This window comes from Protopterus annectens, chromosome 2.part2 (assembly GCF_019279795.1).
Source record: "Protopterus annectens isolate FY-2018-M chromosome 2.part2, PAN1.0, whole genome shotgun sequence".
NCBI classification, from domain to species: Eukaryota; Metazoa; Chordata; order Ceratodontiformes; family Protopteridae; genus Protopterus; species Protopterus annectens.
In genome coordinates this window covers 769,285,781-769,312,348 of record NC_056730.1, presented here as the reverse complement: position 1 = coordinate 769,312,348, position 26,568 = coordinate 769,285,781, and positions in this window count along the sequence as shown.

Below are 26,568 nucleotides of genomic sequence, written 5' to 3'. Positions count from 1 at the left end.
TTGTGGACAGTGGCATTATACGTGGAACAGTGGCATGTGCAAGCATAATGTGTGAGTCACCTTGTGTATGATACTGAAGTGCAGTAGTCAAGATGACCTCTCCCAGCTGTGTTAGTAGTTGTCATTATTAGCAGGACTGCTACCCTAAGTATATCTCACATTGGTCATATACACAAGTTCTGCTGCTGTCCGTCACCTTAGATGGGGCATTTACTACCAAGCACATTAATGCCACGCACAGTGATATCATGGTACGGGTGGCAACTGCAAGATCAAAACAATGAGCCAATGTCCTGCTGTTATTATGGGGTTGTCCAGTGTCTGTCATTCCGGGCTTTCATGACCGAACGATGAGCCTTCAACACGGAGCACATGCATCTATGTTACACGTGTGTGTGGATAATACCTAGGTAGCATTTACCCATATCGCTGCATTCCAAGGCAAATGTCTTACACACAGATGTAACACCCTGACACCTACATGACAATTGCATTGGATGCTTATGCTAACCCATGCTAGATGTGTGGCTTTAGTAATCCATTTGCTCAATGTAGAATCTACAATGGGGAGTACTGACATCTGTGTAGTGAGGAACACCTGGCTGAAGGCTCTGTAGTGCACAATTGCACTACCACCATATAACTCAGAACCAGACATGTGGGCCATAACAGTGGTATGGCCATTCCAGGTGGTGGTGTACACACATTCGTAAAAGCTACGCACATGTAAAGACCACTACTCCAACATAACACATCACAGATGAGTCAGGTACAGGTGACAGTGGCAAATGCTGCATTCTAGGTTGTATCCTCATATACATCCACCACCATGTCCCCAGACTACCAACACACATCCATATGTGGTATGACATAGTATGGTAGACCACCAGATGACCCTTGATTGGTGGACTGTACCTAGGCCTACATCAACTGTGCAAAGTACACATGTACAGACACAGTGGCATAATGTGTTATGCGATGCATTAATACCACTGTTTGTAACCAGTTCAGTTGTACACATACCAGGGTCCCTCGGATGTTGTCAGCATTAACACGGTTGACTGTTGCTGTACACCAGTAAACAATACCCTCATGGTTGGATATGACCTAACCATACCTGCACTGGATATGTACATCCCACACTCATTCATCATAAATTACATTGACATAGCTTTTGTTTACCTTTCTACATACAGGTGGCTACAGTCATTACACACATGCACATGGCAGATAGCATGCTAACAGTACATGAGGTTCGATATCTATGTTGGCAGAGGTAATATCCCCTCTCTGCTGGTCACCCATGACACCTATCATGTCATACAACACCCCGTGTGGCATGTATGTCTTTAGACATGTTCACCTAATGCAATGCCTACAAACATACCCAAATAACAGGACCATAGGACCTGCATAAGGCCTGTATTGATAGACTCAGAGAAATCCAGCTCTGCTCTGTATGTTCCTGAGTAGTCACAGGTGGTATATTCATGACATATACAGCCATGTGTGGCCACATCTCCTACATATACCCCATGTTAACAATTGCAAGCCATGCATGCTGTGTGCTTTCTGGACATTAGCCTTAGTGCCACAATAGCTAGTACATGCTGGGGTGAGATGTTTACAAGCCACAGACCTCGCACATGCTTGAATAAGTGTACTGCCTAGCCCTAACAGAGCACATTGCTGGCACTCTTCCAGTACACATGAGGTGTGTGTGGCAAATATGATGTGCTCACTGTTGACCATTACAGTGCCCTGGCTTCAACATGGCATTGTCAAAGTAACAGTTCATAGGAGCATAACATGGAATAATGCTGTGTGTGTCACGCTGATATGTGCTGTTGTAATATATGTACACTTGACTACTCGGTGAAAGTGGAGATGTCCTACCAGTACATGAATAAAGCATCCATTATGGTGTAATGCTCGGCTATGTTTCACACATGGCATGGGGAAGGTGGGGAATGTATCCTCTTGACCTGCTAGTGCACGCACTGATGTAGATCGCATATGTGTACATGTATTGCTGTTTGTGTAGATTCCATGTGTGTGCAGTGTCTGATGTCTGAAGGTGACTGCTGTCTTAGTACGTCATGCTGTTGCAATACAGCATCAACATTGCCAACTGTATTTGGTGATATACTCTAAGTACAGTAAGCCGTACATGAGGTATGGACAGATGTTTGGACATGACTACTAGGTGGTGGGGCTTCCTTACAGATGAATGATTACTGAGGGTAGCTCACTAGTGTGTTACAACCAGTCCTACAATAACCTGTGTACCTGCTAAGGTCAGGTTTTGTTAATTGAAGTAGAAGACAGACAATGTAGAATGCTGTAAGGGTGACACTGAAGGCAAACCTCATGACACCTGTAACAGTAATACCTCCCCTGTGCATATATTGTGCATATATCAACACAGTTGTCAAAGAAAAGATTCATTAAGCATTGTAACAGATGTGATAGTGCTGTACTTCTGTGGTACCTATCATGAGATAGGCTGGTGTTTGATTCACAGTACTGGCACGTGTGGGTGTGTGTCCATATATGTCACGTATGGATGGGAATGCATCCCACATGTTATCACTCTCCTGAACACTGCTGTTGACACCAGTACAGAGTGAAGTGTAGAAAGAAAGGCATAGGCAGGTGGTTAAACCTCACACATGTAATGTGTCTGTATGTGTGTGACATAGTTGTATATCTTTGTGAATGCCAGTGTGTGTGTGTGTGTGTGTGTGTGTGTGTGTGTGTGTGTGTGTGTGTGTGTGTGTGTGTGTATGGCTGTCCGTGTGTATGGCTGTCCGGTTCCTGGAGTGAGGCTGAATTTTACCATAGTGAAATGTTAATGCCCCCTCCCCCATCCACTCAAAGCAATCTAGCATCACTGTTGATATCATCAATCGTAGACGGGCATACTAACCGCCTACATAGCCTACTAATGGACCCCCTCCCCACATACACTCACTGCACTGTAGTATCCCTGTCGATGTCCTCAATCTTAGGCCATTCCAACTACCTGTGCATGTGTAATCTCTGTGGCGCGTCTTGTAATTGCATAGTACTATAATGATGATATGCACATAGGCAGGGGTTCTCATCTGAACACTGGCAACTGTGTGTGTGTGTGTGTCAGAGTGTGTGTTACTGTATCTGTAAATCCCTGAGTGTGTGAGTGTGTCTGTGTTTGCATGCTGTCATGGCAGTGGGTATTACTGCTTCCTAATGAAATCTACTATTTCCACTGGCCTTCACCATTGTCTTCCGGCATACCACTCTTTTACCCCCTCCGTGCTCTAGGTAACTATACCTGTGATGTCACCCACTATGGATGTGACATCTCTGAACACAGTAGCTTACTACACAGCTATCATGCTCTTGGATCATTAGAACAGTAAACATAATTGAAACATGGGAGAATATAACTGTGATGTGGAAGCTACAACATGCATGCAGGTATTGTCATACTGACCTGTGGGTAGTCAACATGTACAGATGGGACTCTCGCAAATGCCAACATCCCCCGGCACATACAACTACACCTGAAAGAGGAAGGCAGAACATCAGGATCTGTTAGTGTTGTTACACATGATACATACTCTCAAATGTACAAAATGCATTCTACAACTGCAATACATGGTATGTCTGCTGCCTGTCAACACTACTCAACAATATTAATCTACAATTGTCTACCTGGTATGTTTACCCTGTGCATCAGACCCTATGAACATGTCCCTGCACCAACAGTGTGGATGACAGGGATGCGGCACAGGCATCATCATAAATACAGGATGATAATGTTTGCCAGAGGCCTAGGCTGTGCCATTGGATGACATCATGTGTGTGTGTTAGGGCCTGTGATATCATTGGGTGTGTGTGGATGTTATGCGTCTGTGTTGAGGTGCCCTACATTTGTTTCCAGTGTGTGTGTGTGTATGCATGCACACAGGTCTGGCATGTGGCTGGCCTACACAGGGGTAATATTGACAGCTGCAGACTGTACAAGGCAGGTTTCACAGTTCACGGTGTCTGGCCATGGCCACGTGGCCTGCGCCTGCCAGTGGTTGCATGGGCACTACCAGGCAGAGGTCCAGATTGGGTACTGTCTGATGACACATGTCCACTGGATTCGTGTCCCTGTTGGGACCATCCAGGACCATGTGCACATGGCCTGCTGTGTCCTGGTGTGGACTGCACAGCACCAGCTGCACTGCTGCTGCTACCGCCACTATCGGAGCAGGCATGTGTAGTAGCATATTCATGTAGACCTTCAACAGGTGATGTAGCTGACCTACGTCCATGTGCCTGACACTGTTGACTGGGATCATGGTGTTCAGACACACCTTCCATAGTCACCACACTTCCCTGTTCCATGCTACCACCCTCCAACTGTCCGTCCTCTATGGCCGGTGGTGATGGGTATGTGCAGGCAGGGGAACTGTGTGCAAAGATGAGGGGGAGACAGGTGGAATGGCAACCCATGGCACAGATTCAGCCCCTGGCAACCCTGCCTGTGCCTCAATCATGCTATCATTATCACTGTTAGAGTCTGTTGGGACACTAACATCAGGTGGACTGCAGGAGGCCAACACACCTACAGCAACACCTGTGAGGGGAAGACAAGAACTTTACATTACAAGTTATACCAGACACACACACACACACACACACACACACACACACACACACACACACACACACACACACACACACACACACAGACACACACACACAGACACACAGACAGACAGACACACACACACACACACACACACACACACAGACAGACACACACAGACAGATACACACACAGACACACATACACACACACACACACACAGAAAGAGACAGATGGACACACACTGACACATGCGCCACATGCAGGTGATATGACAGATGGCAATCAGCTTAGACAATTATATTTTCAGCTTTTGCAATTATAGTGGTACATATGCATCCCTGAGTTGCACACAACAGCATGCATGTGTTATAGCAGATGGTATGCACCTTACATAATTATAGTGATGTTTAGCATACATGCCTGTATTACACCATTTGTGTTAGTAGCCTATGCCCCATACCTGCAACACAATACATGCACTTTGCACCATTGCACTGCACTGCCATGGTGTGTGCAACATACACCACATGTTAACAGACCATTGCTGACCTGTGTACATCTGCCACTGATGCTCTGTGTTGGCCACCGCCCCTGTGTGTGAGGACATGAGCTGTTGGGTATGTTGACTGCATACTATGTTTGCCAGAGCCCTAGCTTGCATATCTCACCCAATGCAGTGCATGTCTGTTCAACATTATTCTGCCTACCCCTGAGCTGAGTGTAGACATTCTGCATGTGGCTGTACACATGTTTGACATGGCTGTCCCTACTTTGCAATGGTGCCAAAGACCAGCACAGGTTTACAGTACACCGGCCTGCTGTGTGGCGTATGACCTTGCCAATCACATGTAGTATGACATGTCTTCTGCTGACATGTTGAATGACATGCATACATGTGTAACACAGTGGTGTCCTTTCCAATCTACAGTACGGTAATGGTGTCCCAATGCAGGGACGTGTTATCCTAACATGGGCCTTCAGCTGATGCAATGTTGTCTGTCCATCCTACAAATGTGCAGGGACATACTGCACATTGAGCTGATGTGCATAGCCATTGCAGGGCATCATGTGGCTTCACAAGTGCTATACAGTGTGAGCTACTGACACAGTTCATAGCCATGACTATGTTCACATACAATACATATCTAATGTGGAATGTGACCCACGTCACCGAGGTGTATACACAATAAACCCTAATGTGGAATGTGTGACACAGGTCACAGAAGGGTATATGGCTGACACCCCTGCACATCTGCAACCATATTACTGAGACCTGGCAACTATGCCCACACATGGCTAACTTACATGCACTCTGTGTACCACATGCCATCTGTGTACCTCACACACATGAGGAGCAGGAGGTGATTGTACTGTATCTATGGCTTGATGTGGATGAATGTGTATGTTGTGCAGCACATGTATGTATTTGGATACTGTATAGGTGAATGCTTCCATGTCATGACATACTCCAGATGTTCAAGACATATTATGTGGTGGTTACAGGTTATGCCTACACAAGCTGTGCTCAGGCCTGTATGATGTCTAGTGTTTCACATCTGCAATATCACCATTACACAAAGGCCATAGTTGTATTGTGTCGAGCCAATGTACAACAGGGTGTACACACCTGTACATAACATCTACTGTGTGTGTTGCTTCATTTCTCTGGCCATCCTCCATGGCCATGTGTATACATGTTCAGTCCAGTGGTTGTGATGGCCATCTTATTTCACATGTCAGTGTTATCCCATATGACATACACCCATAGATGTCATATGCCCCACTGAGAACAGGGTTATGCAGACAAAGGGTGGTATGTATGGGATGTGAGACATGATGTTCTTCGTGTTTCACTGTTGCAGTCATTACATTTGGGTAATCTGCTTGCAGGTTGTGCTCAGTTGGCCTGATTAACAAAGTCGTGCGTCCTGCATCGGTTGCTGTCCCTTCTTCCATGACATCAGGTCGTTAGGGGTATAAAACATGCAGCCAATGCCATTACATCAGTCCTTCTTGCTGTGCGGTGCCCAAAGCAGAAGCAGTTCAATAGTGCTGGTCGGCCAACTCCTGAAATATTCGTTTTCGAGTTTCAGAACCGAAGTCTTCAGCTAAACTAAGTATCCCATTGGGAAAACTTTTTCTTGCTCCTTACCAATGTCAGTAAAAGTTAATAATTGCATTACATGTGGAAAGCAAATACCTCAAAGATTTTAATTCGTACTGTATTCCTTGCCTGGGCCCTGACCACGACGTACCTTGTTGTAGGTTTTGTGCTTTATTTAATCAGTGCACTATCCATCGTCGGTATATTTTTGCCTCTAAATATTTAAGTTCTCGGTTTAATTATCCAGAAATGTCATCAGTTAGCCATCTGACTACCGGGATTCCGAAAAAATGCAAAGATAAAGACAGAGACAGGCCACCGAGGTCCAAAACCGCCACCGACGCTTCTCCTAAGCCAGTCGCGAGTTTGCCGGCACTCAGTGAGGCACTTTCTCTGATACCTGCTACTTCTGATTTTCAGGCCACTACTGAGACCCATTTGGAGTCCAGTATGCCGCGAGATGCTTCAACTGTGGGACCCGCAGATGTCTCTACCTTGGATGGGTCCGGAGCCACTGTGCAGACACCGGCTTCTGAGGGTGTATTCAGGCCTACAGACTTACATATTAAGTCAACACCTCCTTCATTACTTAGGCCTAAAATCTCAATCCATGTCTAAAAGACCAATGCCCAGGCCACATGCTCAGGCCTCTATGCCTAAAAAACAAATGATAATAATAGCTGAAGATCTAATAACTCTAATCAGGGGTAGCCAACCCCCCCCCCTTCTAAGAGGCCTAGGACTGAGGTTGATTATGAATCTTCTGATCAGGATTCTGTTTTTTCTGACTCTTCTGATGATCTGGATTTGTTCTTACCTACTTATGAGGCTTCTGATGCAGAGGACTCTATTGCCTCTGCTTCCCTTCCTGAGGATTTTTCTTTTGGGGAAACCTTGCATACTGTAAGGGAGCATTTCCACTGGGAAAGCCAGGATTTTTCTGATTCAAAAAAGAGGCTTAGGGATTTCCTTCTCCTACCTCAGCATAGGCCTTTAGCTATTCCTCCTGTACTAGACATTGTTGATGATGCTTTCTCGAAATCTAGTTTGGCCCTTGATTCCCTGCCTCCTGCTCCCAGAAAACCTGACAAATACTATAGGGTCCCTGAGTTCCACAAGTTACTTTACAAAAACCCTATTGCAGATCCAGAGACTATTTCACAGGGGCCCAAGGGCATTAAGGCTTCTACTGCTAAAAATCCTACCCCTTCTGATAGAGACTCCAGGGCTCTGGATAGATGGGGTAAGAAGGTTTACACTTTTGCAACTTTGGCCATTAGGGCTTTAAACTGCCAGTTTCATATCTTAAAATATCAGCAGCATGTTATTGGACTGCTTAAACAGAAAATGGTGTTGATTCCTGACTGTGTGGAAAATAAAGAATTATAGGATTTAATGCATTCTACTGAACAAGTTGGAAAACATACTTTGCAATGTGGTTTTGATTCATTAGAGGCCTCTTGCAGGGCTGCTGTTACTGGGTCTGTGCTCAGAAGGCATGCTTGGCTTAAGGAGCAATCTTTGCCTGATCATGTTAAAGCTAAATTGTTGGATGCTCATTTAAATCAGGACTGCCTGTTTGGCAACAAGGCTGAGGAAGTTCTTAAAAAGATGGAAAATAAAGCTAAATCTATGCAAACTGTTTATGATTTTTTACAAGTTCAGCTGCCTAGATTTAGTAGGCACTGGCCCTCTAAGAATTGGTTCTTTCCAGCCCCTTCCAGGCCTTCTCAAGCCAAACCCAGACACAGCAAAAACCCCAGTTTTCAGTCCCAGGGGACTCACAGAACTAAGCTGTGGGGGGCCTCCACTTCCACGTTTGGGAATAATAAGACTCCCCCCTATGGAAAACTGTCTCAATGACTTCCTTTTAAAATTTCCAAGCACTTATCATCTGACTGCTCCTTTGGGGGGAAAGATTGCTCTTCATGAAAGAATTGGGAACACATTACCCAGGACAAATAGGTTTTAAAAATAATGTCCCAGGGATACAGATTTCACTTCCACACATTGCCAACACCAAGTGGGTGTCCAGACCTACCCCCAAATCAATGGGCAGAGGCCCCACAACAAGTACTTTCTCTCTTAAGCATGGGGCTATTCGACTGGTACCAGAAGAGGAAAGGGACAAGGTTTCTACTCAAGACTTTTCCTGGTACCTAGAAAAGACAATTCATGGGATCCTATCCTGGACCTGTCTACTCTAAACACCTTCTTGGAGATTCCAAAAATCAAGATGCTGACTCTTCACCAATTACTTCCTATGCTAGGCAAAGATGCCTGGTTGGCAACACTAGAGTTAAAAGAAGCATACCTGCACATCCCAATCAGGGAATCTTGCAGAATATACCTACGCTTCAAAGCAGGCTACACTCACTATCAGTTCTCTACACTGCCCTTTGGCTTATCTACTGCACCCAGGGTATTCACAAAATGCCTAGCTCCAGTTATTGCATTTTGCAGGCAAAGAAATATTCAAATATACCCATACCTGGACGATTGTCTAATTCAGGCAGAAAGCCAGGACATACTTCTGAATCATCTGGCCTTTGTAAAAAGGGTTCTAACTTGTCTGGGGTACACCATAAATGACACACACACACACACACACACACACACACACACACACACACACACACACACACACACACACACACACACACACACAAAGACAGACAGAAAGACACACAGACAGACACACACACAGACAGACACACACAGACAGATACACACACACACACACACACACAGACAGAGACAGACGGACACACAGACTGACACAGACTGACACAGACTGACACACGAGCTACATGCAGGTGATATGACAGATGGCAATCAGCTTAGACAATTATAGTTTCAGCTTTTGCAATTATAGTGGTACATATGCATCCCTGAGTTGCACACAACAGCATGCATGTGTTATAGCAGATGGTATGCACCTTACATAATTATAGTGATGTTTAGCATACATACCTGTATTACACCATTTGTGTTAGTAGCCTATGCCCCATACCTGCAACACAATACATGCACTTTGCACCATTGCACTGCACTGCCATGGTGTGTGCAACATACACCACATGTTAACAGACCATCGCTGACCTGTGTACATCTGCCATTGATGCTCTGTGTTGGCCACCACCCCTGTGTGTGAGGACATGAGCTGTTGGGTATGTTGACTGCATACTATGTTTGCCAGAGCCCTAGCTTGCATATCTCCCCCAAAGCAGTGCCTGTCTGTTCAACATTATTCTGCCTACCCCTGAGCTGAGTGTAGACATTGTGCATGTGGCTGTACACATGTTTGACATGGCTGTCCCTACTTTGCAATGGTGCCACAGACCAGCACAGGTTTACAGTACACCAGCCTGCTGTGTGGCGTATGACCTTGCCAATCACATGTAGTATGACATGTCTTCTGCTGACGTGTTGAATGACATGCATACATGTGTAACACAGTGGTGTCCTTTCCAATCTACAGTATGGTAATGGTGTCCCAATGCAGGGACGTGTTATCCTAACATGGGCCTTCAGCGGATGCAATGTTGTCTGTCCACCCTACAAATGTGCAGGGACATACTGCACATTGAGCTGATGTGCATAGCCATTGCAAGGCATCATGTGGCTTCACAAGTGCTATACAGTGTGAGCTACTGACACAGTTCATAGCCATGACTATGTTCACATACAATACATATCTAATGTGGAATGTGACCCACGTCACCGAGGTGCATACACAATAAACCCTAATGTGGAATGTGTGACACAGGTCACATAAGGGTATATGGCTGACACCCCTGCACATCTGCAACCATATTACTGATACCTGGCAACTATGCCCACGCATGGCTAACTTACATGTACTCTGTGTCCCACATGCCATCTGTGTACCTCACACACATGAGGAGCAGAAGGTGATTGTACTGTATCTATGGCTTGATGTGGATGAATGTGTATGTTGTGCAGCACATGTATGTATTTGGATACTGTATAGGTGAATGCTTCCATGTCATGACACACTCCAGATGTTCAAGACATATTATGTGGTGGTTACAGGTTATGCCTACACAAGCTGTGCTCAGGCCTGTATGATGTTTAGTGTTTCACATCTGCAATATCACCATTACACAAAGGCCATAGTTGTATTGTGTCGAGCCAATGTACAACAGGGTGTACACACCTGTACATAACTTCTACTGTGTGTGTTGCTTCATGTCTCTGGCCATCCTCCATGGCCATGTGTATACATGTTCAGTCCAATGGTTGTGATGGCCATCTTATTTCACATGTCAGTGTTATCCCATATGATATACACCCATAGATGTCATATGCCCCACTGAGAACAGGGTTATGCAAACAAAGGGTGGTATGTATGGGATGTGAGACATGATGTTCTTCGTGTTTCACTGTTGCAGTCATTACATTTGGGTAATCTGCTTGCAGGTTGCGCTCAGTCAGCATGATTAACAAAGTCGTGGGTCCTGCGTCAGTTGCTGTCCCTTCTTCCATGACGTCAGGTCGTTAGGGGTATAAAACATGCATCCAATGCCATTACATCAGTCCTTCTTGCTGTGCGGTGCCCGAAGCAGAAGCAGTTCAATAGTGCTGGTTGGCCAACTCCTGAAATATTTGTTTTCGAGTTTCAGAACTGAAGTCTTCAGCTAAGCTAAGTATCCCATTGGGAAAACTTTTTTCTTGCTCCTTACCAATGTCAGTAAAAGTTAATAATTGCATTACATGTGGAAAGCAAATACCTCAAAGATTTTCATTCGTACTGTATTCCTTGCCTGGGCCCTGACCACAACGTACCTTGCTGTAGGTTTTGTGCTTTATTTAATCAGTGCACTATCCATCGTCGGTATATTTTTGCCTCTAAATATTTAAGTTCTCGGTTTAATTATCCAGAAATGTCATCAGTTAACTATCTGACTACCGGGATTCCAAAAAAAATGCAAAGATAAAGACAGAGACAGGCCACCGAGGTCCAAAACTGCCACCGACGCTTCTCCTAAGCCAGTCGCGCGTTCGCCGGTACTCAGTGAGGCACTTTCGCAGCCTCTGATACCTGCTACTTCTGATTTTCAGGCCACTACTGAGACCCATTTGGAGTCCAGTATGCCGCAAGATGCTTCAACTGTGGAACCCGCAGATGTCTCTACCTTGGATGGGTCCGGAGCCACTGTGCAGGCACCAGCTTCTGAGGGTGTATTCAGGCCTACAGACTTACATATTAAATCAACACCTCCTTCATTACTTAGGCCTAAATCTCGATCCATGTCTAAAAGACCGATGCCCAGGCCACATGCTCAGGCCTCTATGCCTATAAAACAAATGATAATAATGGCTGAAGATCTAATAACTCTAATCAGGGGTAGCCAACACCCCCCCCCCTTCTAAGAGGCCAAGGACTGAGGTTGATTATGAATCTTCTGATCAGGATTCTGTTTTTTCTGACTCTTCTGATGATCTGGATTTGTTCTTACCTACTTATGAGGCTTCTGATGCAGAGGACTCTATTGCCTCTGCTTCCCCTCCTGAGGATTTTTCTTTTGGGGAAACCTTGCATACTGTAAGGGAGCATTTCCACTGGGAAAGCCAGGATTTTTCTGATTCAAAAAAGAGGCTTAGGGATTTTCTTCTCTTACCTCAGCATAGGCCTTTAGCTATTCCTCCTGTATTAGACATTGTTGATTATGCTTTCTCGGAATCTAGTTTGGCCCTTGATTCCCTGCCTCCTGCTCCCAGAAAAACTGTCAAATACTACAGGGTCCCTGAGTCCCACAAGTTACTTTACAAAAACCCTATTGCAGATCCAGAGACTATTTCACAGGGGCCCAAGGGCATTAAGGCTTCTACTGCTAAAAATCCTACCCCTTCTGATAGAGACTCCAGGGCGCTGGATAGATGGGGTAAGAAGGTTTACACTTCTGCAACTTTGGCCATTAGGGCTTTAAACTGCCAGTTTCATATCTTAAAATATCAGCAGCATGTTATTGGACTGCTTAAACAGAAAATGATGTTGATTCCTGACTGTGTGGAAAATAAAGAATTACAGGATTTAATGCATTCTACTGAACAAGTTGGAAAACATACTTTGCAATGTGGTTTTGATTCATTAGAGGCCTCTTGCAGGGCTGCTGTTACTGGGTCTGTGCTCAGAAGGCATGCTTGGCTTAAGGAGCAATCTTTACCTGATCATGTTAAAGCTAAATTGTTGGATGCTCATTTAAATCAGGACTGCCTGTTTGGCAACAAGGCTGAGGAAGTTCTTAAAAAGATCGAAAATAAAGCTAAATCTATGCAAACTGTTTACGATTTTTTACAAGTTCAGCTGCCTAGATTTAGTAGGCATTGGCCCTCTAAGAATTGGTTCTTTCCAGCCCCTTCCAGGCCTTCTCAAGCCAAACCCAGACACAGCAAAAACCCCAGTTTTCAGTCCCAGGGGACTCACAGAACTAAGCTGTGGGGGGCCTCCACTTCCACGTTTGGGAATAATAAGACTCCCCCCTATGGAAAACTGTCTCAATGACTTCCTTTTAAAATTTCCAAGCACTTATCATCTGACTGCTCCTTTGGGGGGAAAGATTGCTCTTCATGAAAGAATTGGGAACACATTACCCAGGACAAATAGGTTTTAAAAATAATGTCCCAGGGATACAGATTTCACTTCCACACATTGCCAACACCAAGTGTGTGTCCAGACTGACCCCCAAATCAATGGGCAGAGGCCCCAAAACAAGTACTTTCTCTCTTAAGCATGGGGCTATTTGACTGGTACCAGAAGAGGAAAGGGACAAGGTTTCTACTCAAGACTTTTCTTGGTACCTAGAAAAGACAATTCATGGGATCCTATCCTGGACCTGTCTACTCTAAACACCTTCTTGGAGATTCCAAAAATCAGGATGCTGACTCTTCACCAATTACTTCCTATGCTAGGCAAAGATGCCTGGTTGGCAACACTAGAGTTAAAAGAAGCATACCTGCACATCCCAATCAGGGAATCTTGCAGAATATACCTACGCTTCAAAGCAGGCTACACTCACTATCAGTTCTCTGCACTGCCCTTTGGCTTATCTACTGCACCCAGGGTATTCACAAAATGCCTAGCTCCAGTTATTGCATTTTGCAGGCAAAGAAATATTCAAATATACCCATACCTGGACGATTGTCTAATTCAGGCAGAAAGCCAGGACATACTTCTGAATCATCCGGCCTTTGTAAAAAGGGTTCAAACTTGTCTGGGGTACACCATAAATGAAAAGAAATCAAACTGGTACCCTGTCAACAAATTATATTCCTGGGAGCAAGCTTGAATAAAACTTCCAAGAAGGCTTACCTCATGGCAAAAAAGCAAATTCATTTAACAACCTACTTCAAACAAGTGGCCACAAAGACCCTGCTATCTGCAAGACAAATACTGCAAGCCATGGGGATCATGGCCTCATGCATTCTTCTAATTCCATATGCAATACTGCATATGAGGAAACTACAGTGGTATCTAAAAAGCCTATGTTGTCAACATTCTCAAAACCTAGAAAACAATGATTCCTATCATACCTTGCCTATGCCTAGAGTTCTTTTGTTGGGCAGAGGCCTGCCATCAAAACAAGAGACTACCTTTCACACCACCCCCTGCTGCCCAAACCCTAACAACAGAGGCATCAGACTATGCATGGGGGCTCACCTGGCAGAGAAGTGCATTCAGGGCAAACGAAACCCAGGTCAAATGCACCTGCATATCAATCAAAAAGAAATGTTAGCTGTACAGAATGCTCTGACAACCTTCAAGGACCACATTCTTCCAGGACAACTAATGGTAAAGACGGACACCACTGTTATGTGTTACATAAACAAGCAGGGGGGTACACATTCTTACCCCCTCTGCAGACTAGCCATGGCATTGTGGAACACAGCCTTGAGCTACCAAGTGCACCTACAAGCTCAATTCCTGCCAGGAAAATTAAATACACTGGCAGACAGACTAAGCAGAAACCTCATGGACCCACACGAGTGGAAACTGGAACCAAGGATTTTCAACATGTTGACAAGCAAATGGGAGAGCCTAGATATAGACCTGTTTGCCTCTCCCCAGAACTACCAATTGGACAAATTTTGCACAAGGACTCCCCACAAACAAGCCTGGAAAGTGGATGCTCTGTCCTTCAGCTGGAAAAACCTATTAGTCTATGCTTTCCCCCTCTGCCTCTGTTCTCCAAAGTACTACTAAAAGTCAAACAAGACAAACCAAGGATGATTTTGATTGCTCCAGACTGGCCGCACCAACACTAGTACCCCCTCCTGCGCAGTGTGTCACGGTTATCTCCATGGCACCTGCCACAGACTCCTTCCCTGCTGTCTCAGAAGGAGAACCAGATTCTGCACCCTCAGCTTCCAACACTGAACCTTGCTGCCTGGCTAATTAATTAATCTTTCCTTTACCATCCCTCAGCAAACCTGTGATGGATATCATCTTAGCGGCAAGGAGGCCTAGCACTAGAAAGTCTTATGCTGAAAATTGGAAAGGATTCTGTGCCTGTAACCAATCTCAAGGGATGAGCACAGCAGCACCCAATTTATCTCAGACTTTACCATACTTAAATGAGATGCTTCACAAGGGCCTTTCTTTTTCCTCCATTAAAATCCACACCTCAGCCATTTCAGCTCATTATAACACAGAAACTCCCCTCTTCTCTCATCCACTGCTCAAGCAGTTCCTCAGAGAGGCCAAAAATTTGAGACCACCAGGAGACCTCCAACCCCAGCCTGGGACCTTAACTTTGTCTTGGAGAAACTCACTCTACCTCCTTTCAAGCCAGCTGCTACTGCAGACGTAAAATTTCTTTATTGAAAAACAGCTTTCCTTTTAGCAATCACTTCAGCTAGAAGGGTATCTGAATTACAGGCCCTTATGGCAGTGGAGCCTTTCATCATCTTTCATGCAGACAGGGTGTTACTCAGAACCAATCCATCCTTCATGCCCAAGGTGGTATCCAGTGTGGCTCTTAATCAGTTCATTCATTTGCCAACCTTCTTTCCAATCCACAGAATAAAGGGGAATGGATACTGCATTCCTTAGATGTGCAAAGACAACTTAGATTCTACTTGGACAGGACTAAACCTCAAAGGAAATCTGAACTGCTGGTAGCATTTGCTGCAGGGGCAGAGGGGAAGGCTATTTCAAAGCAAACCATTTTTAAATGGATAAGCCATTACATTCATTTCTGCTATAAGCACCATGAAAAACCTATCCCCCAGGGGATCAGACCTCACTCCACCAGGGCTGTATCTACTGCTATAGCCTTTCTCAGAGGCGGCCTTACCAGGGACATCCTAGAAGCTGCTACCTGTAGTTCTGTACATACTTTCACCAAGCATTATCATTTGCCAATTTTCTCTAAATCCAGAGCTGGCTTTGCCACTGCAGTCTTGCAGGGCCTTATAGCTGGCCCTAATGCTATCTAAACTCCTCCTCCCAACCATAGCTTTGGGAATCTACCCAAATGTAATGACTGCAACAGTGAAACATGAAGAACATATTACAGTTGTGTACACTTACCATAAATGTAGATGTTCGAGTGTATTCACTGTTGCAGTCCTGGTTACTCTCCCTCCAGCCCCCTAACTTCTTTTGGCTATACCTCTGCTTTCCTTTACTATGCTTAAAAGCCTTTTTGGTGTATTTGTTTTTTTGTTAGAGGTATATCTTTGAGCTTTTATATTTAATTGCTTCATATTAGGGGGGCACCTTACATCTGGGGCAAGAAAAACTGATGTAATGGCATCGGCTGCATGTTTTATACCCCTGTCAACCTGACGTCATGGAAGAAGGGACAGCAACCAATGCAGCACCCAAGACTTTGTTAATCAGGGCGACTGAGGGCAACCTGCAAGCAGATTACCCAAATGTAATGACTGCAACAGTGAATACACTCGAACAGCTACATTTATGGTAAGTGTACACAACTGTACTTTTTGCAGGATAGTTTTGCAGTGTTACAGTCAGCCCAATACATCTCATGGACATGTCTGATAGCACATTTCGTTGTGTGACATTCATAGCAAGGGTATACTCCGCAAGGGTGTATCATGTGGGCTAGGCATACTCCAGCTCCAGCACATTTAGTGTGTGTGCACACATATGCTGTCTGTACAGTACTGTTTGTATTCCCAATATGTGTATTGCTGATATATAGTACCTGTCCCTACAGTGGAACACACCTTCACCATTGTATTCACTGTTGTCCACACATCTGGCAATGACAGTTTGGAAGGTTTAGTGTAGGTGTTCCATATAGTCTTCAATTGTTTCACATAGGTAAACAGTGTGATGCATTGCAGGTCTTACCAGTGTCCATTAACAGGACCACCATACATTATGTGTACGTGTGTTATGGCAGATAGCATGCTATTAATATGTTCCATGCATTATCAGGCCTGGTAAATAATAACAATCCCACCTGACACAGGCTGCTGTCACTGCAAAACACCAGAGGTACCTAAACAGGGGTGTCACAGCAGTAAGATCATTATCCACAACTGTGTGATAGCTACAGGGTGCAATGTCCATGTTAGCACATAAGCCAGTACAAATACACTATATTATGGAGTATGCACATCTCTGCATACATAGAGTAGCAGACTGTAGTATGTTGTATGTGTGCATACATGCCTTGCATATGATGTTACATTACATATTGTACAGTAACACGTAACTATGTGATATATAGTTGTGTTTTATGTGCAGTAGTGACTTACCATTGCAACTCCAGGCTTGGTGGTTGAGAGACACCCACCTCCACAATACCAGCTAAAGCTTGTGGATTGAGGTCTGCAGGTGTCCCCAGGTTGGCCAGTAGCTCCTCAGTATGTGTGAGTGGGGGCTGGGTGAGTGCCCCACCTGTTGCTCCTTGTTCCCTGGTGATTGCATTAGCACGCTGTTTTACCCGTCTTATCAAGTAAGTGCAGTGTCAGCGCACCTGCTGATAGGTGCAATTGTGACCACCAACATCATTTGCCCTCCTGCAGAGTTCCTCCCACAGGGCATCCCACTGCTGTGCATCCTGTAGCACATGGCTGAAGAGCGTTGTGTAGTTGTCGAGGAGATATGGGATTAGGAAGGTTTAGTGTAGGTGTTTCATATAGTCTTCAATTGTTTCACATAGGTAAACAGTGTGATGCATTGCAGGTCTGACCAGTGTCCATTAACAGGACCACCATACATTATGTGTACGTGTGTTATGGCAGATAGCATGCTATTAATATGTTCTGTGCATTATCAGGCCTGGTAAATAATAACAATCCCACCTGACACAGGCTGCTGTCACTGCAAAACACCAGAGGTACCTAAACAGGGGTGTCACAGCAGTAAGATCATTATCCACAACTGTGTGATAGCTACAGGCTGCAATGTCCATATTAGCACATAAGCCAGTACAAATACACTATATTATGGAGTATGCACATCTGTGCATACATAGAGTAGCAGACTGTAGTATGTGGCATGTGTGCATACATGCCTTGCATATGATGTTACATTACATATTGTAGAGTAACATGTAACTATGTGATATATAGTTGTGTTTTATGTGCAGTAGTGACTTACCATGCAACTCCAGGCTTGGTGGTTGAGAGACACCCACCTCCACAATACCAGCTAAAGCTTGTGGATGGAGGTCTGCAGGTGTCCCCAGGTTGGCCAGTAGCTCCTCAGTACATGTGAGTGGGGGCTGGGTGAGTGCCCCCCTACCTGTTACTCCTTGTTCCCTGGTGATTGCATTAGCATGCTGTTTTACCCATCTTATCAAGTAGGTGCAGTGTCAGCGCACCTGCTGATAGGTGCAATTGTGACCACCAACATCATTTACCCTCCTGCAGAGTTCCTCCCACAGGGCATCCCGCTGCTGTGCATCCTGTAGCACATGGCTGAAGAGCGTTGTGTAGTTGTTGAGGAGGTATGGGATGAGGACCTCATCCTCCAAGCAGCTGTATGGTGGCAGTCTGCTACGTGGTATACCTGGAAGACATAACGATAGAGACAGGTCACAGTAACTCACAGAGAAGTACAGCAGTACAGCTGACAGCTGAACATACACGTGTATCACATTTATGAAGATTACAAAGACATTTTTGTAAATCTATATGACACTAACACCACTGACATGTATAGGTCACACACATTTGACACCTACTGGTAATGTGATGTTATCGCCATATATGTGTCTGCCATGTGATGACATTGCTCGTACACTGTGAGGATGTTGTCTTGACGTGGGCATGTCTTTTTTCCTGTATTGGTGTCTTTACCTATCAGCACATGCCTGGATGTGTTCACATTAATGCAATTGCCCTTAATGCTGTGTATATGCCACATATATAGTTATACATAGCCATTAGGGACATGACCTGTGACCCTGCAGACTTGCAAGCATGTATGTGTTTTGCCATATACATCTACATGGCACTGTACTGCTGTGTAGCATCCTGACATGTATTGTCTGTGCTGCACATGTGTAACACATGGGACAATAGCTAGCCTGTTGGTATTTGCAGGGTTGGATATCAACTATAGCATGTATGGTCATAGTGATCTAGTAGGCTATATGCCCTGGGCCATTTATGAGTCTAGGCAGACAGGTTACCTAGCTGTAGGCAACAGACAGGTAAGTTTCAGTGGCCAGTTCAAGCAGTGCCACAGAACTGATACACATGGTTACTGATATATTTGGCATGCGGTCATCACACCATGTCACAGAGAGTGGCGATGTGCAGCTTCACTGGACAGGGATGCATAGTATGGCAAGAGTATGTTAAATGTATGGGACAGGGACCTGTCAGGCATGTTGTGATCCTTGTACTAGAAAGGTGGATATCCATGACTTATGCATTTATTTGGGATCAGGATGTGTTAAGTGTAGCATGTCCAACACCTCTGGGTTGGATATGGCTTTATTCTGGGTAGGCTGCATGCTACATATTGCAGCTAGGGATTGTGAAGGGCAGTGTAGGCCATCTACACATGGGCAATAACCCTTAAAGGAAATATGTGATCTATTATGGGTCACATGGGTGTTGAGTATGGCTGAGCAGTTATCTCTATATTCCTGGATGGCACCCTGTCATGATTAGGGGTGCCACATACGACTACCTGTCTTTTGTGGTGACGTAACTATCAAAGGGAAGTACTGTCCAGCTGCATCCCATGCACACAGTTGTCATTATGTTGACCGATGCCTAGGTGGTAGTTAATGGGTACAGGGTTTGTAATATAGGGGATGACAATGCAATACTTAACTTTCAGATTGTGGCCATACATCACACACCACACATCTGACACACTAAGGCCCTTCTGTATGTTGAACGCAGCACACAATGAGTCAATTATTGCTCCTAGTTCATAGTCATTTGCAAACATCAATACTCTGACGGCTTCTGTGTTAATCTATGTGGTATATATAACAAAGAGGGGGAGTAACAGGAATGACCCCTGTATTACTGTGGCTGGCATTGCTTTGATGTACGTGTATTCGTCAGACACCTTCTGTAGTGTGGGTTCTGCCAGCAGTCCAGTTGCCAACCACTCCTGTGACATAGGAATGTACACCTAGTTTACTGAGTGTAGCTGGAACACAGTATGGGTGATGGTGTCCTATGACCTGGCAAGGTCATGATATGCAGTGTGAATCAACCCTACTGTCATCTACATCTGTACTGAGTACATAAATTATGTTGACCACGGTTCACGGCCGTACAGACCAGAGTCAGCAGGGTAGTTGTGCACTATGTCCCATTAGCAATGGTGTCTTCCCCTTTGTGGGGTGTGATAACTGTTGCTGTGCACCATTCGGTGTGTACACAGCCTGACATGGAGCTATGATTTAACATGATGTGTATGTGGATAGCTGAATGTTCTTACATTTGTGTAGGATACACCCTGGGATGTTGACAGGTCCCATGATAGCTGTATGTATGCCTTTCAATCCATCTTGCTGTTTTAAAAATAGTAACTCTCCACTAAACCTTAACTTTTTAAACAGGTAAAACTCAAGTTACCTACTTTCACATCTAACTTCTCTAGTGCACACTGCAGAGTGCATTCTTTTTAATCTTACCTTTAAGCATCCCTGTGACTAGCACTTTCTCTAATACCTGCTGGAAAGCACTAGGAAGCCTTAAACTCATACAAACACTGAACTCTCCTTGTTAACAAGGAGAAATTAATAGTAGGCACTAAACAGCCTATAATTGCAAAGTACCTTGCTAAGGAAACAGCTCCTATATTTTACAAAGAAAAAAAAAGCCCCAAACCAAGCATGTCCAAGGGTCAGCTTCCGGTGATTTCTCCTGTCCACCTGGTGAATCTAGGCATACTGCAATGCAGCAATTGCCTCATGTACAGACAACCCTCTCCTCCTACCACCCAACACTACAACCTGTGAGAGATGCACTTACATAGCCAAAATGGAAGCAAAGCTCTCTCCACCCAAGATTGTGCTAAACAGTCAAGAGGAGAAGGTTAACACCCACACTACATCTCAAGCAACACATAGCCCTTCTAAACCCGCACCACCAATACCCACATATAGCAACACTAAATCCACATATGCAGAGGCCCTTAACTGTAACCTGCCCAAGCAACAAAGATCTCTGAAGCTGAAACGAAACAAACACCAATCACAACCAATGTGTCACATAGTTCACAACACCAGTGTGCCACCCAGCAACAGCCCCTAAGGCAAGACAATGTACCTAACACTTTAGTCATAGGTGACTCTATAGTCCGGCACACTGATGTCCCTCTCACCAGGTTGAATAAGGAGAAAATTACAGTCAGCTGCATGTCGGGTGCCAGGATCCGCCACATAACGCATGCACTCAAGTCACTCCACAACAAGTACAAATATGACTCTGTCATTGTCCATGTTGGAGTGAATGACTTGAGCGATACCTCCCTGGACTACATGAAAAGAGACATGGAAGAGCTCTCGGATCATGTGGCCGAGGCAGGTATGACCCTAGCCCTGAGTAGCATCCTGCCTTCGCCCAGAATGATACCACAATATAAGGATAAAATGATTGACTTCAACAATTGGCTGCTTATGGTGTCATTCAAAGGGGATCCAGTATCTGTCTGCCTGGGATGACATGATTGACAGACCACGATGCTTTGCCAGAGATGGTCTGCACCTGTCACCCTGGGATTCAGGTTACTGGCTAAGGCTCTTGCCACCCTATAGTGCCTTTTTAGGCAAACTTCAAAGGACAAAACCACCACCGTAACAGGTACAAGCATGCAAAATCTGAAGGTAATGCTACTCAATGCTAGAAGTCTAAACCTCAAAATGCACTCTCGCGGCACTCCTAAAAATGGAGGACATCGATATCTGTGCAGTAACTGAGACCTGGTTCAAGGCTCCAGAGAGCACCCCTGCAATACCAGGCTACAACTCTTGCCACCACACTTTTCGCCACCAAACCAGGACAAACACTAAAGGTGGTGGAGTGTCAATATTCACCAAGGATATTCACACCACCAGGCTAGTTGGCCAACACAATGTGTCTGAAATTCTCCAAGTGCAACTAACACTAGGTAAGACTGCAATCCAAATTGTAGCTTGCTACAGATCCCCACCATACCCCAAGATTCTCACTACACCTTTCTAAACATACTGGAAAATATTAAGATAGAACCAAACACCCTAATACTGGGTGATTTTAACTACCCTGCCATTAACTGGGAAAACTACTCATGTCCCAACACCTTTTAAGAGCGGTTCTTGGAATTCATAAATTCCAATGCCCTGATCAACTAATCCATAGTCCCACCAGGGGCTCCAATATCCTAGACCTGGTCATTACCAACATGGGAAATTAATGCTCCATACCTATGGTCACCCCTCGTTAGTCAGGTCTGACCATAAGCTAATCACCCTTAACATCCACATCCCACCCCCACCCCAGTAAAGAAACCACCATAAAAACTTCTCCAAAGCCAACTTCATGCTACTCAAGTCAGAAGTGACAAACTTCATAACACCCATGCAGACGGGAACTGAAAGTTCAACTGCTGAATCCTACACTAAAGCACATCCACTCATGCATGAATCGTGCCATCCCAAATAGAACCAAAATGCTCTCATCCAAAAAAAGGAAGCCAATCTGCTGGTCCCCTGCCATAAACAAACTTTACAACCAAAGGAAGAAACTTTTGAGAAAAGGAAAAAAATCCCAGGCAAAAAACTCCCTTACTAGCCTCAGTAAGAAACTGAGATGCCTCATAAAATCCTCCAAAGCTAGTTACTTAAAATAAAATTGCCAAAGATTCCAAAGACAACCACAAAGCATTCTATAACTATGTCAATAATCTAAATGGCAATGCTCAGATCTGCTCTGAGCTAAAACAGAATGGCATTAAATATACTGATCCAAAGGATATTGCCAATAACCTGGCAGATCGATTCAGTGCCAACTTCACCCCACCCCCTAAATGGCCCATCTCAATACGGAAGATTGCCAAATTCCAGTAATAACGGTCACACAGGTACAAAACGCACTCTCTAAAGCCAAGAATACAGCATCCATGGGACCAGATGACATCGGGCTGTGTACTACATGAACTACAATATGAACTGGCACCTCACCTAAGTGTCATGTTTAATCATAGCCTCACCTCAGGTTTTGCCCACTGAGTGGCGCAGAGCTACAGTTATCCCAGTCCACAAGGGGGATCCACCTTGGATCCTGGAAACTACCGTCCCATCAGTCTGACAAGCCTTATCTGCAAGGCCATGGAGCGTATTATCATGGAACTTATAAACAGAGACATTGGCAACCTTCAAACACTGGACCCCCCAGTTTGGGTTTGTGAATGGCCGATCTTGTCTCCTGAACCTGATTGACTTCTTTGAATCAGTCTCCAGAGCCATGGACAAGGGTAAGGTGGTCCACACAGCCTATCTAGACCTTGCCAAGGCCTTTGATACCATCCCCCACTCTGGAATCATAGATAAACTTACTAAGTTGGGCATTAATCCCTATGTCACCCAATGGGTTGCTAAATGGCTTACTGATAGAGCCCACACTGTAAAAGTAGCCGACTCCAAATCCAGCTCCAGACAAGTGACAAGTGGAGTACCTCAGGGTTCAGTCCTGGGGCCGCTCTTCTTTGGCCTAAGTACAGGTGAACACTAAGGGACTCTGGCTAACAAAGTTTGCAGATGACTGCAAACTGGGAGCCATTATTGAATCCCCAAATGATGTGGATACTCTACAAAAGGGCCTTACAGAAACAGATGCTTGGTGCCAGAGAAATGGGCTCAAGCTCAATGCCAATAAATGTATTGTTATCCCCTTTGGGAAAAAACATGTATCCATGAATTACCATATAGGTGGCAGTACACTAAACACAGAAAGTGTGATAAGAGACTTAAGGACACAGGTGGACAGTGGTCTCACCTTCGATAACCACATTGCCACAACAGTCAGGAAATCCTTCTATGTGGCACACCTCATCACGAAGGGCTTTTCATCCAGAAAAAAGGAGGTCATTGTCCCACTGTACTCATCCCCCATTAGAACCATTATAGAATACAACACCCCATTTGGTATGTACCTCTCAAGACATCTGCAACAACTGGAAAGGCCTCAGAAATACCTCACTAAAAGAATCACAGGCCTAAAGCAGATGCCCTACTCTGACCACCTTAAAAAACTCCAGCTATACTCATCTCTGCTTAACATACAAGGCCATGTCAAACCCAGAGCTGCTGGACATGCTACACTTAAAGAAATCCCAATCCCTCAGAGCTACACGCTCAGGGATCTAAACCTTGTCATCACAATAAACAAAACATGCTGGAGGGATAGGTTCCTAACCCAGAGACTCCCCAGACTCTGGAATAGATTGCCCATACATGTCAAGCAGAGTGCCTCTTTGGACCTCTTCAAGAGGAACCTTGACGATTGGATGGGAGAAAGGAAATTCACCCAGGGATCACGTCAAGCCCTGCTAGACAGGGGTCCAGGAAAGTAAATAATGTGGGAAGAAATAGCCAGGGAATTGTTATGGCTAGGCTTGTATAGGCCCTAGGGCTGATAGCCTAGTACCAACCTATGAACCTATGAACCTATTTAGAAAGTGCAGCTTGTACCTGCATAGTCGTTAGTACAGGGGCCCTGTAGTGTACATGGATATATACTAAGTGTACCTGTTGGGGGTGGGAGGGAGGTGGGAGTGGGTTTAGGTTCTCTGAGACCCTATCTGGATGAACCGGTGCTATTTCTGTAGGTGCAGTACTTCCCATGCTATAGTGCTGTGCAGCATGGCAGGTCTTGTCATTGCCATTACGATTAATGACACAGCTATAGAATGCTCTGTGCGTGGCCTCATAATATGTGGCTGATTAGTTTCACAGTAGCTTTGTGTGATTTTGTATAGTGTATCTGCATCTTACTGAGGCTGACCAGGGATCACCTACGCTCATGTGTGTTCACTCTTGCAACAGTTACTACCTTCTGTGGTACAGTTTAAAGCATGGTACCACCAGTTTGCCTACTTGTATGTGTTGGGTTGAATCCTGGTTCTGTTTCAATGGCACAATCACTGCACATATGTGACTACTTAAGGTTCATTTGTGTAGGATTTAGCATTTGCACATGCATTTTTCATCTGCATGGGTGCCATGGCACTCACCACTCTGCTCTTAGGAAACATAACATTGGCATTGGAGACTAACTATGTGTAGCATACTGTTAACCCTGTTTGTGTGACTACTGTGATCCAGGTCAGTGGGGTTGATGGAGTCCAACATGCATTGAGCGCAGGTGTTGGTACATGAGGAGTCTTCCCAGTTCATACTGGAATAGTTGAGAGTAGCCATTGTTATGGTTCTGTCTCAGACCTAATCTTCCCCATTACAGTACATTTTGACAGTTGGGATGGCCACAACCTGGTGGGTGATCTGTCTCAAGGTACATTTTGAATTCCACTTTGGCACAAAGGTAGTTGCTCAGCATAATGCATCTGATGTTATGCAAGTGCAATTAGCGTGGTGGTGTACATATCCTTCAGGAATATGGACACACCTGCAGCCCATGTGTTCCAATAAAGGATAATGGGCAAGAGATGAGGTATGTGTTATAACATGGTCATGCAGGTGTGCTCTCCGGAGTGTTGAAACATGTCTCAGCCACTGCACAGATATGTTCTCCATGTTAGGGATTGACATATGTGTGGCCATATAGTGTTTCTGACATGTATCATTGTGTAGCGAGACCCGCAGTTTATTGCTTGGCTGCCCCTGTAACAGCAGTGGACCATCACTTGAACCGTGCCTGATAAAGGCACTATAGGGGAAGCATGAGCCCTAGGCAGTATCCAGATTCCCAGGGGTGACAGGTGCAGGCCCTGTCTGGCAAAGCACCATGGTCTGTCAACCATGTTATCCCAGGATGATAGATACTGGATACCCTGTGACATGCACCACTACACTAGACAGTTGTGGAACACAATCCTTTTGTCCCTGTACTGCAGTGTCATTCTGGCCAATGGCAGAATGCTACTCAGGCCTTGGGACATACCTGCATGGGCTACAAGACCTGACAATTCCTACATGTGTTTCCATGCAGTCCAGGCTACTGCATCACAGGTCCTGCACAACAACATGGAATATGCCAGAGCCATGTGTGTAGTTCAGAAGGTGGTCTGAGTGTATGAGTATGTGGCTAATCATGGCAGACAGGCAGCTGACAGTATGTATGCCCTCGTATAGGTTGGTGTGTACCATAGTGCTAGAGTTTGCATTCACAAATGAGTACTGTTTGGCATGTTTCCTGTCATGTG